This window comes from Pseudorasbora parva, chromosome 2 (assembly GCF_024679245.1).
Source record: "Pseudorasbora parva isolate DD20220531a chromosome 2, ASM2467924v1, whole genome shotgun sequence".
Taxonomy (NCBI): domain Eukaryota; kingdom Metazoa; phylum Chordata; class Actinopteri; order Cypriniformes; family Gobionidae; genus Pseudorasbora; species Pseudorasbora parva.
Genome location: NC_090173.1, coordinates 64,010,256 through 64,020,108, shown reverse-complemented (window position 1 = coordinate 64,020,108; position 9,853 = coordinate 64,010,256). Strand labels below are relative to the sequence as shown.

At 49.1% G+C, this 9,853-nt stretch overlaps 4 non-coding genes across 4 annotated transcripts; all 4 read right to left on the bottom strand.

Moving 5' to 3' along the window:
• Nucleotides 1-250: 250 nt before the first annotated feature.
• On the bottom strand, nt 251-321 carry trnag-ccc (transfer RNA glycine (anticodon CCC)). Its single transcript has one exon. It is a non-coding gene; the product is annotated as a tRNA-Gly (tRNA).
• A 1,597-nt stretch (nt 322-1,918) lies between these two features.
• Nucleotides 1,919-1,989, bottom strand: trnag-ccc (transfer RNA glycine (anticodon CCC)). Its single transcript has one exon. It is a non-coding gene; the product is annotated as a tRNA-Gly (tRNA).
• Nucleotides 1,990-3,864: 1,875 nt separating this feature from the next.
• Nucleotides 3,865-3,935, bottom strand: trnag-ccc (transfer RNA glycine (anticodon CCC)). Its single transcript has one exon. It is a non-coding gene; the product is annotated as a tRNA-Gly (tRNA).
• Nucleotides 3,936-5,766: 1,831 nt separating this feature from the next.
• Nucleotides 5,767-5,837, bottom strand: trnag-ccc (transfer RNA glycine (anticodon CCC)). Its single transcript has one exon. It is a non-coding gene; the product is annotated as a tRNA-Gly (tRNA).
• Nucleotides 5,838-9,853: the final 4,016 nt, after the last annotated feature.

Genomic DNA, 9,853 nt, shown 5'->3' with positions numbered 1-9,853 from the left:
GCTTGCACTCATTAGTTTTTAGAAACTCTTTCATTTCACACCAGTGGAAAGGCAACTGGAGCTTCTTTAAGTAAATCAGGTGTCACTCTTTAACTTTTAATCACAGTCAGTAATGCTGATCAGCAGAAGCGACATAAGCAGGCTTTATACGAATGGATAGGCAGCTGGGGCTTCTTTAAGTAAATCAGGTGTCACCCTCAATGCTAAATGTAGAAACACCCTCATTTCTGGCACAACAGATAAAAGCCCTTGCATTGGCCGGGAATCGGACCCGGGTCGCTCGCGTGGGAGGAGAGAATTCTACCACTGAACCACCAATGCTCAGCTTCAAAGCCACCTGTGCTTACAGTGAGCGAGGGCATGCTTCTTGGCTCGTCGAAAGAGACGGCAGATGAGGAACACATATTGATCTTGCATTAAGTCCCCTTTTACGAGTGGCGATTCATTTGGTGCTTCACGATGATGGCAGGATATTGCACTTTTACTTATAATCCCAGTTAGTAATGCTTATCAGCAGAAGCGACATAAGAAGGCTTTACAGAAACAGACTTCTGGAAGTCCCAAACAAACTTTTTGCATTGGCCGGGAATCGAACCCGGGCCTCCCGCGTGGCAGGCGAGAATTCTACCACTGAACCACCAATGCTCGACACGCAGCCTGCCCTCGTGTGGTCACCTCGAGAGACGAGCCGCTCGCACTCATTAGCTCGTTGTGACAGAAGCAAGAGCCAGATCAGGTGCCTGTGAGAGGAGCGCGGTCCGGTTGCCAAACGCACGCATATTAAGTGACGGTCATGCTTCGACAGTTCACACGAGTGGAAAGGCAACTGGAGCTTCTTTAAGTAAATCAGGTGTCACCCTTTAACTTTTAATCACAGTCAGTAATGCTGATCAGCAGAAGCGACATAAGCAGGCTTTACAGAAGCAGACTTCTGGAAGTCCCAAACAAACTTTTTGCATTGGCCGGGAATCGAACCCGGGCCTCCCGCGTGGCAGGCGAGAATTCTACCACTGAACCACCAATGCTCGACACGCAGCTCGCCCTCGTTTGGTCGGCACGAGAGACGCGGCGCTTGCACTCATTAGTTTTTAGAAACTCTTTCATATCACACGAGTGGAAAGGCAACTGGAGCTTCTTTAAGTAAATCAGGTGTCACTCTTTAACTTTTAATCACAGTCAGTAATGCTGATCAGCAGAAGCGACATAAGCAGGCTTTACAGAAGCAGACTTCTGGAAGTCCCAAACAAACTTTTTGCATTGGCCGGGAATCGAACCCGGGCCTCCCGCGTGGCAGGCGAGAATTCTACCACTGAACCACCAATGCTCGACACGCAGCTCGCCCTCGTTTGGTCGGCACGAGAGACGCGGCGCTTGCACTCATTAGTTTTTAGAAACTCTTTCATATCACACGAGTGGAAAGGCAACTGGAGCTTCTTTAAGTAAATCAGGTGTCACTCTTTAACTTTTAATCACAGTCAGTAATGCTGATCAGCAGAAGCGACATAAGCAGGCTTTACAGAAGCAGACTTCTGGAAGTCCCAAACAAACTTTTTGCATTGGCCGGGAATCGAACCCGGGCCTCCCGCGTGGCAGGCGAGAATTCTACCACTGAACCACCAATGCTCGACACGCAGCTCGCCCTCGTTTGGTCGGCACGAGAGACGCGGCGCTTGCACTCATTAGTTTTTAGAAACTCTTTCATTTCACACCAGTGGAAAGGCAACTGGAGCTTCTTTAAGTAAATCAGGTGTCACTCTTTAACTTTTAATCACAGTCAGTAATGCTGATCAGCAGAAGCGACATAAGCAGGCTTTATACGAATGGATAGGCAGCTGGGGCTTCTTTAAGTAAATCAGGTGTCACCCTCAATGCTAAATGTAGAAACACCCTCATTTCTGGCACAACAGATAAAAGCCCTTGCATTGGCCGGGAATCGGACCCGGGTCGCTCGCGTGGGAGGAGAGAATTCTACCACTGAACCACCAATGCTCAGCTGCAAAGCCACCTGTGCTTACAGTGAGCGAGGGCATGCTTCTTGGCTCGTCGAAAGAGACGGCAGATGAGGAACACATATTGATCTTGCATTAAGTCCCCTTTTACGAGTGGCGATTCATTTGGTGCTTCACGATGATGGCAGGATATTGCACTTTTACTTATAATCCCAGTTAGTAATGCTTATCAGCAGAAGCGACATAAGAAGGCTTTACAGAAACAGACTTCTGGAAGTCCCAAACAAACTTTTTGCATTGGCCGGGAATCGAACCCGGGCCTCCCGCGTGGCAGGCGAGAATTCTACCACTGAACCACCAATGCTCGACACGCAGCCTGCCCTCGTGTGGTCACCTCGAGAGACGAGCCGCTCGCACTCATTAGCTCGTTGTGACAGAAGCAAGAGCCAGATCAGGTGCCTGTGAGAGGAGCGCGGTCCGGTTGCCAAACGCACGCATATTAAGTGACGGTCATGCTTCGACAGTTCACACGAGTGGAAAGGCAACTGGAGCTTCTTTAAGTAAATCAGGTGTCACTCTTTAACTTTTAATCACAGTCAGTAATGCTGATCAGCAGAAGCGACATAAGCAGGCTTTACAGAAGCAGACTTCTGGAAGTCCCAAACAAACTTTTTGCATTGGCCGGGAATCGAACCCGGGCCTCCCGCGTGGCAGGCGAGAATTCTACCACTGAACCACCAATGCTCGACACGCAGCTCGCCCTCGTTTGGTCGGCACGAGAGACGCGGCGCTTGCACTCATTAGTTTTTAGAAACTCTTTCATATCACACGAGTGGAAAGGCAACTGGAGCTTCTTTAAGTAAATCAGGTGTCACTCTTTAACTTTTAATCACAGTCAGTAATGCTGATCAGCAGAAGCGACATAAGCAGGCTTTACAGAAGCAGACTTCTGGAAGTCCCAAACAAACTTTTTGCATTGGCCGGGAATCGAACCCGGGCCTCCCGCGTGGCAGGCGAGAATTCTACCACTGAACCACCAATGCTCGACACGCAGCTCGCCCTCGTTTGGTCGGCACGAGAGACGCGGCGCTTGCACTCATTAGTTTTTAGAAACTCTTTCATATCACACGAGTGGAAAGGCAACTGGAGCTTCTTTAAGTAAATCAGGTGTCACTCTTTAACTTTTAATCACAGTCAGTAATGCTGATCAGCAGAAGCGACATAAGCAGGCTTTACAGAAGCAGACTTCTGGAAGTCCCAAACAAACTTTTTGCATTGGCCGGGAATCGAACCCGGGCCTCCCGCGTGGCAGGCGAGAATTCTACCACTGAACCACCAATGCTCGACACGCAGCTCGCCCTCGTTTGGTCGGCACGAGAGACGCGGCGCTTGCACTCATTAGTTTTTAGAAACTCTTTCATATCACACGAGTGGAAAGGCAACTGGAGCTTCTTTAAGTAAATCAGGTGTCACTCTTTAACTTTTAATCACAGTCAGTAATGCTGATCAGCAGAAGCGACATAAGAAGGCTTTACAGAAACAGACTTCTGGAAGTCCCAAACAAACTTTTTGCATTGGCCGGGAATCGAACCCGGGCCTCCCGCGTGGCAGGCGAGAATTCTACCACTGAACCACCAATGCTCGACACACAGCCTGCCCTCGTGTGGTCACCTCGAGAGACGAGCCGCTCGCACTCATTAGCTCGTTGTGACAGAAGCAAGAGCCAGATCAGGTGCCTGTGAGAGGAGCGCGGTCCGGTTGCCAAACGCACGCATATTAAGTGACGGTCATGCTTCGACAGTTCACTTTTCACACGAATGGATAGGCAGCTGGGGCTTCTTTAAGTAAATCAGATGTCACCCTCAATGCTAAATGTAGAAACACCCTCATTTCTGGCACAACAGATAAAAGCCCTTGCATTGGCCGGGAATCGGACCCGGGTCTCTCGCGTGGGAGGCGAGAATTCTACCACTGAACCACCAATGCTCAGCTGCAAAGCCACCTGTGCTTACAGTGAGCGAGGGCATGCTTCTTGGCTCGTCGAAAGAGACGGCAGATGAGGAACACATATTGATCTTGCAGAGAGACACAGCGCTTGCACTCATTAGTTTTTAGAAACTCTTTCATTTCACACGAGTGGAAAGGCAAGTGGAGCTTCTTTAAGTAAATCAGGTGTCACACTTTTACTTATAATCCCAGTTAGTAATGCTTATCAGCAGAAGCGACATAAGAAGGCTTTACAGAAACAGACTTCTGGAAGTCCCAAACAAACTTTTTGCATTGGCCGGGAATCGAACCCGGGCCTCCCGCGTGGCAGGCGAGAATTCTACCACTGAACCACCAATGCTCGACACGCAGCCTGCCCTCGTGTGGTCGGCACGAGAGACGCGGCGCTTGCACTCATTAGTTTTTAGAAACTCTTTCATTTCACACGAGTGGAAAGGCAACTGGAGCTTCTTTAAGTAAATCAGGTGTCACTCTTTAACTTTTAATCACAGTCAGTAATGCTGATCAGCAGTAGCGACATAAGCAGGCTTTACAGAAACAGACTTCTGGAAGTCCCAAACAAACTATTTGCATTGGCCGGGAATCGAACCCGGGCCTCCCGCGTGGCAGGCGAGAATTCTACCACTGAACCACCAATGCTCGACACGCAGCTTGCCCTCGTTTGGTCGGCACGAGAGACGCGGCGCTTGCACTCATTAGTTTTTAGAAACTCTTTCATATCACACGAGTGGAAAGGCAACTGGAGCTTCTTTAAGTAAATCAGGTGTCACTCTTTAACTTTTAATCACAGTCAGTAATGCTGATCAGCAGAAGCGACATAAGCAGGCTTTACAGAAGCAGACTTCTGGAAGTCCCAAACAAACTTTTTGCATTGGCCGGGAATCGAACCCGGGCCTCCCGCGTGGCAGGCGAGAATTCTACCACTGAACCACCAATGCTCGACACGCAGCTCGCCCTCGTTTGGTCGGCACGAGAGACGCGGCGCTTGCACTCATTAGTTTTTAGAAACTCTTTCATATCACACGAGTGGAAAGGCAACTGGAGCTTCTTTAAGTAAATCAGGTGTCACTCTTTAACTTTTAATCACAGTCAGTAATGCTGATCAGCAGAAGCGACATAAGAAGGCTTTACAGAAACAGACTTCTGGAAGTCCCAAACAAACTTTTTGCATTGGCCGGGAATCGAACCCGGGCCTCCCGCGTGGCAGGCGAGAATTCTACCACTGAACCACCAATGCTCGACACGCAGCTCGCCCTCGTTTGGTCGGCACGAGAGACGCGGCGCTTGCACTCATTAGTTTTTAGAAACTCTTTCATATCACACGAGTGGAAAGGCAACTGGAGCTTCTTTAAGTAAATCAGGTGTCACTCTTTAACTTTTAATCACAGTCAGTAATGCTGATCAGCAGAAGCGACATAAGAAGGCTTTACAGAAACAGACTTCTGGAAGTCCCAAACAAACTTTTTGCATTGGCCGGGAATCGAACCCGGGCCTCCCGCGTGGCAGGCGAGAATTCTACCACTGAACCACCAATGCTCGACACACAGCCTGCCCTCGTGTGGTCACCTCGAGAGACGAGCCGCTCGCACTCATTAGCTCGTTGTGACAGAAGCAAGAGCCAGATCAGGTGCCTGTGAGAGGAGCGCGGTCCGGTTGCCAAACGCACGCATATTAAGTGACGGTCATGCTTCGACAGTTCACTTTTCACACGAATGGATAGGCAGCTGGGGCTTCTTTAAGTAAATCAGATGTCACCCTCAATGCTAAATGTAGAAACACCCTCATTTCTGGCACAACAGATAAAAGCCCTTGCATTGGCCGGGAATCGGACCCGGGTCTCTCGCGTGGGAGGCGAGAATTCTACCACTGAACCACCAATGCTCAGCTGCAAAGCCACCTGTGCTTACAGTGAGCGAGGGCATGCTTCTTGGCTCGTCGAAAGAGACGGCAGATGAGGAACACATATTGATCTTGCAGAGAGACACGGCGCTTGCACTCATTAGTTTTTAGAAACTCTTTCATTTCACACGAGTGGAAAGGCAAGTGGAGCTTCTTTAAGTAAATCAGGTGTCACACTTTTACTTATAATCCCAGTTAGTAATGCTTATCAGCAGAAGCGACATAAGAAGGCTTTACAGAAACAGACTTCTGGAAGTCCCAAACAAACTTTTTGCATTGGCCGGGAATCGAACCCGGGCCTCCCGCGTGGCAGGCGATAATTCTACCACTGAACCACCAATGCTCGACACGCAGCCTGCCCTCGTGTGGTCGGCACGAGAGACGCGGCGCTTGCACTCATTAGTTTTTAGAAACTCTTTCATTTCACACGAGTGGAAAGGCAACTGGAGCTTCTTTAAGTAAATCAGGTGTCACTCTTTAACTTTTAATCACAGTCAGTAATGCTGATCAGCAGTAGCGACATAAGCAGGCTTTACAGAAACAGACTTCTGGAAGTCCCAAACAAACTATTTGCATTGGCCGGGAATCGAACCCGGGCCTCCCGCGTGGCAGGCGAGAATTCTACCACTGAACCACCAATGCTCGACACGCAGCTTGCCCTCGTTTGGTCTGCACGAGAGACGCGGCGCTTGCACTCATTAGTTTTTAGAAACTCTTTCATATCACACGAGTGGAAAGGCAACTGGAGCTTCTTTAAGTAAATCAGGTGTCACTCTTTAACTTTTAATCACAGTCAGTAATGCTGATCAGCAGAAGCGACATAAGCAGGCTTTACAGAAGCAGACTTCTGGAAGTCCCAAACAAACTTTTTGCATTGGCCGGGAATCGAACCCGGGCCTCCCGCGTGGCAGGCGAGAATTCTACCACTGAACCACCAATGCTCGACACGCAGCTCGCCCTCGTTTGGTCGGCACGAGAGACGCGGCGCTTGCACTCATTAGTTTTTAGAAACTCTTTCATATCACACGAGTGGAAAGGCAACTGGAGCTTCTTTAAGTAAATCAGGTGTCACTCTTTAACTTTTAATCACAGTCAGTAATGCTGATCAGCAGAAGCGACATAAGAAGGCTTTACAGAAACAGACTTCTGGAAGTCCCAAACAAACTTTTTGCATTGGCCGGGAATCGAACCCGGGCCTCCCGCGTGGCAGGCGAGAATTCTACCACTGAACCACCAATGCTCGACACGCAGCTCGCCCTCGTTTGGTCGGCACGAGAGACGCGGCGCTTGCACTCATTAGTTTTTAGAAACTCTTTCATATCATACGAGTGGAAAGGCAACTGGAGCTTCTTTAAGTAAATCAGGTGTCACTCTTTAACTTTTAATCACAGTCAGTAATGCTGATCAGCAGAAGCGACGTAAGAAGGCTTTACAGAAACAGACTTCTGGAAGTCCCAAACAAACTTTTTGCATTGGCCGGGAATCGAACCCGGGCCTCCCGCGTGGCAGGCGAGAATTCTACCACTGAACCACCAATGCTCGACACGCAGCTCGCCCTCGTTTGGTCGGCACGAGAGACGCGGCGCTTGCACTCATTAGTTTTTAGAAACTCTTTCATTTCACACGAGTGGAAAGGCAACTGGAGCTTCTTTAAGTAAATCAGGTGTCACTCTAACTTTTAATCACAGTCAGTAATGCTGATAAGCAGAAGCGACATAAGAAGGCTTTACAGAAACAGACTTCTGGAAGTCCCAAACAAACTTTTTGCATTGGCCGGGAATCGAACCCGGGCCTCCCGCGTGGCAGGCGAGAATTCTACCACTGAACCACCAATGCTCGACACGCAGCTCGCCCTCGTTTGGTCGGCACGAGAGACACGGCGCTTGCACTCATTAGTTTTTAGAAACTCTTTCATTTCACACGAGTGGAAAGGCAACTGGAGCTTCTTTAAGTAAATCAGGTGTCACTCTTTAACTTTTAATCACAGTCAGTAATGCTGATCAGCAGTAGCGACATAAGCAGGCTTTACAGAAACAGACTTCTGGAAGTCCCAAACAAACTTTTTGCATTGGCCGGGAATCGAACCCGGGCCTCCAGCGTGGCAAGCGAGAATTCTACCACTGAACCACCAATGCTCGACACGCAGCCTGCCCTCGTGTGGTCGGCACGAGAGACGCGGCGCTTGCACTCATTAGTTTTTAGAAACTCTTTCATTTCACACGAGTGGAAAGGCAACTGGAGCTTCTTTAAGTAAATCAGGTGTCACTCTTTAACTTTTAATCACAGTCAGTAATGCTGATCAGCAGTAGCGACATAAGCAGGCTTTACAGAAACAGACTTCTGGAAGTCCCAAACAAACTATTTGCATTGGCCGGGAATCGAACCCGGGCCTCCCACGTGGCAGGCGAGAATTCTACCACTGAACCACCAATGCTCGACACGCAGCTCGCCCTCGTTTGGTCGGCACGAGAGACACGGCGCTTGCACTCATTAGTTTTTAGAAACTCTTTCATTTCACACGAGTGGAAAGGCAACTGGAGCTTCTTTAAGTAAATCAGGTGTCACTCTTTAACTTTTAATCACAGTCAGTAATGCTGATCAGCAGAAGCGACATAAGAAGGCTTTACAGAAACAAACTTCTGGAAGTCCCAAACAAACTTTTTGCATTGGCCGGGAATCGAACCCGGGCCTCCCGCATGGCAGGCGAGAATTCTACCACTGAACCACCAATGCTCGACACGCAGCTCGCCCTCGTTTGGTCGGCACGAGAGACGCGGCGCTTGCACTCATTAGTTTTTAGAAACTCTTTCATATCACACGAGTGGAAAGGCAACTGGAGCTTCTTTAAGTAAATCAGGTGTCACTCTTTAACTTTTAATCACAGTCAGTAATGCTGATCAGCAGAAGCGACATAAGCAGGCTTTACAGAAGCAGACTTCTGGAAGTCCCAAACAAACTTTTTGCATTGGCCGGGAATCGAACCCGGGCCTCCCGCGTGGCAGGCGAGAATTCTACCACTGAACCACCAATGCTCGACACGCAGCCTGCCCTCGTGTGGTCGGCACGAGAGACGCGGCGCTTGCACTCATTAGTTTTTAGAAACTCTTTCATTTCACACGAGTGGAAAGGCAACTGGAGCTTCTTTAAGTAAATCAGGTGTCACTCTTTAACTTTTAATCACAGTCAGTAATGCTGATCAGCAGTAGCGACATAAGCAGGCTTTACAGAAACAGACTTCTGGAAGTCCCAAACAAACTATTTGCATTGGCCGGGAATCGAACCCGGGCCTCCCGCGTGGCAGGCGAGAATTCTACCACTGAACCACCAATGCTCGACACGCAGCTCGCCCTCGTTTGGTCGGCACGAGAGACGCGGCGCTTGCACTCATTAGTTTTTAGAAACTCTTTCATTTCACACGAGTGGAAAGGCAACTGGAGCTTCTTTAAGTAAATCAGGTGTCACTCTTTAACTTTTAATCACAGTCAGTAATGCTGATCAGCAGAAGCGACATAAGAAGGCTTTACAGAAACAGACTTCTGGAAGTCCCAAACAAACTTTTTGCATTGGCCGGGAATCGAACCCGGGCCTCCCGCGTGGCAGGCGAGAATTCTACCACTGAACCACCAATGCTTGACACCCAGCCTGCCCTCGTGTGGTCGGCACGAGAGACGCGGCGCTTGCACTCATTAGTTTTTAGAAACTCTTTCATATCACACGAGTGGAAAGGCAACTGGAGCTTCTTTAAGTAAATCAGGTGTCACTCTTTAACTTTTAATCACAGTCAGTAATGCTGATCAGCAGAAGCGACATAAGAAGGCTTTACAGAAACAGACTTCTGGAAGTCCCAAACAAACTTTTTGCATTGGCCGGGAATCGAACCCGGGCCTCCCGCGTGGCAGGCGAGAATTCTACCACTGAACCACCAATGCTTGACACCCAGCCTGCCCTCGTGTGGTCGGCACGAGAGACGCGGCGCTTGCACTCATTAGTTTTTAGAA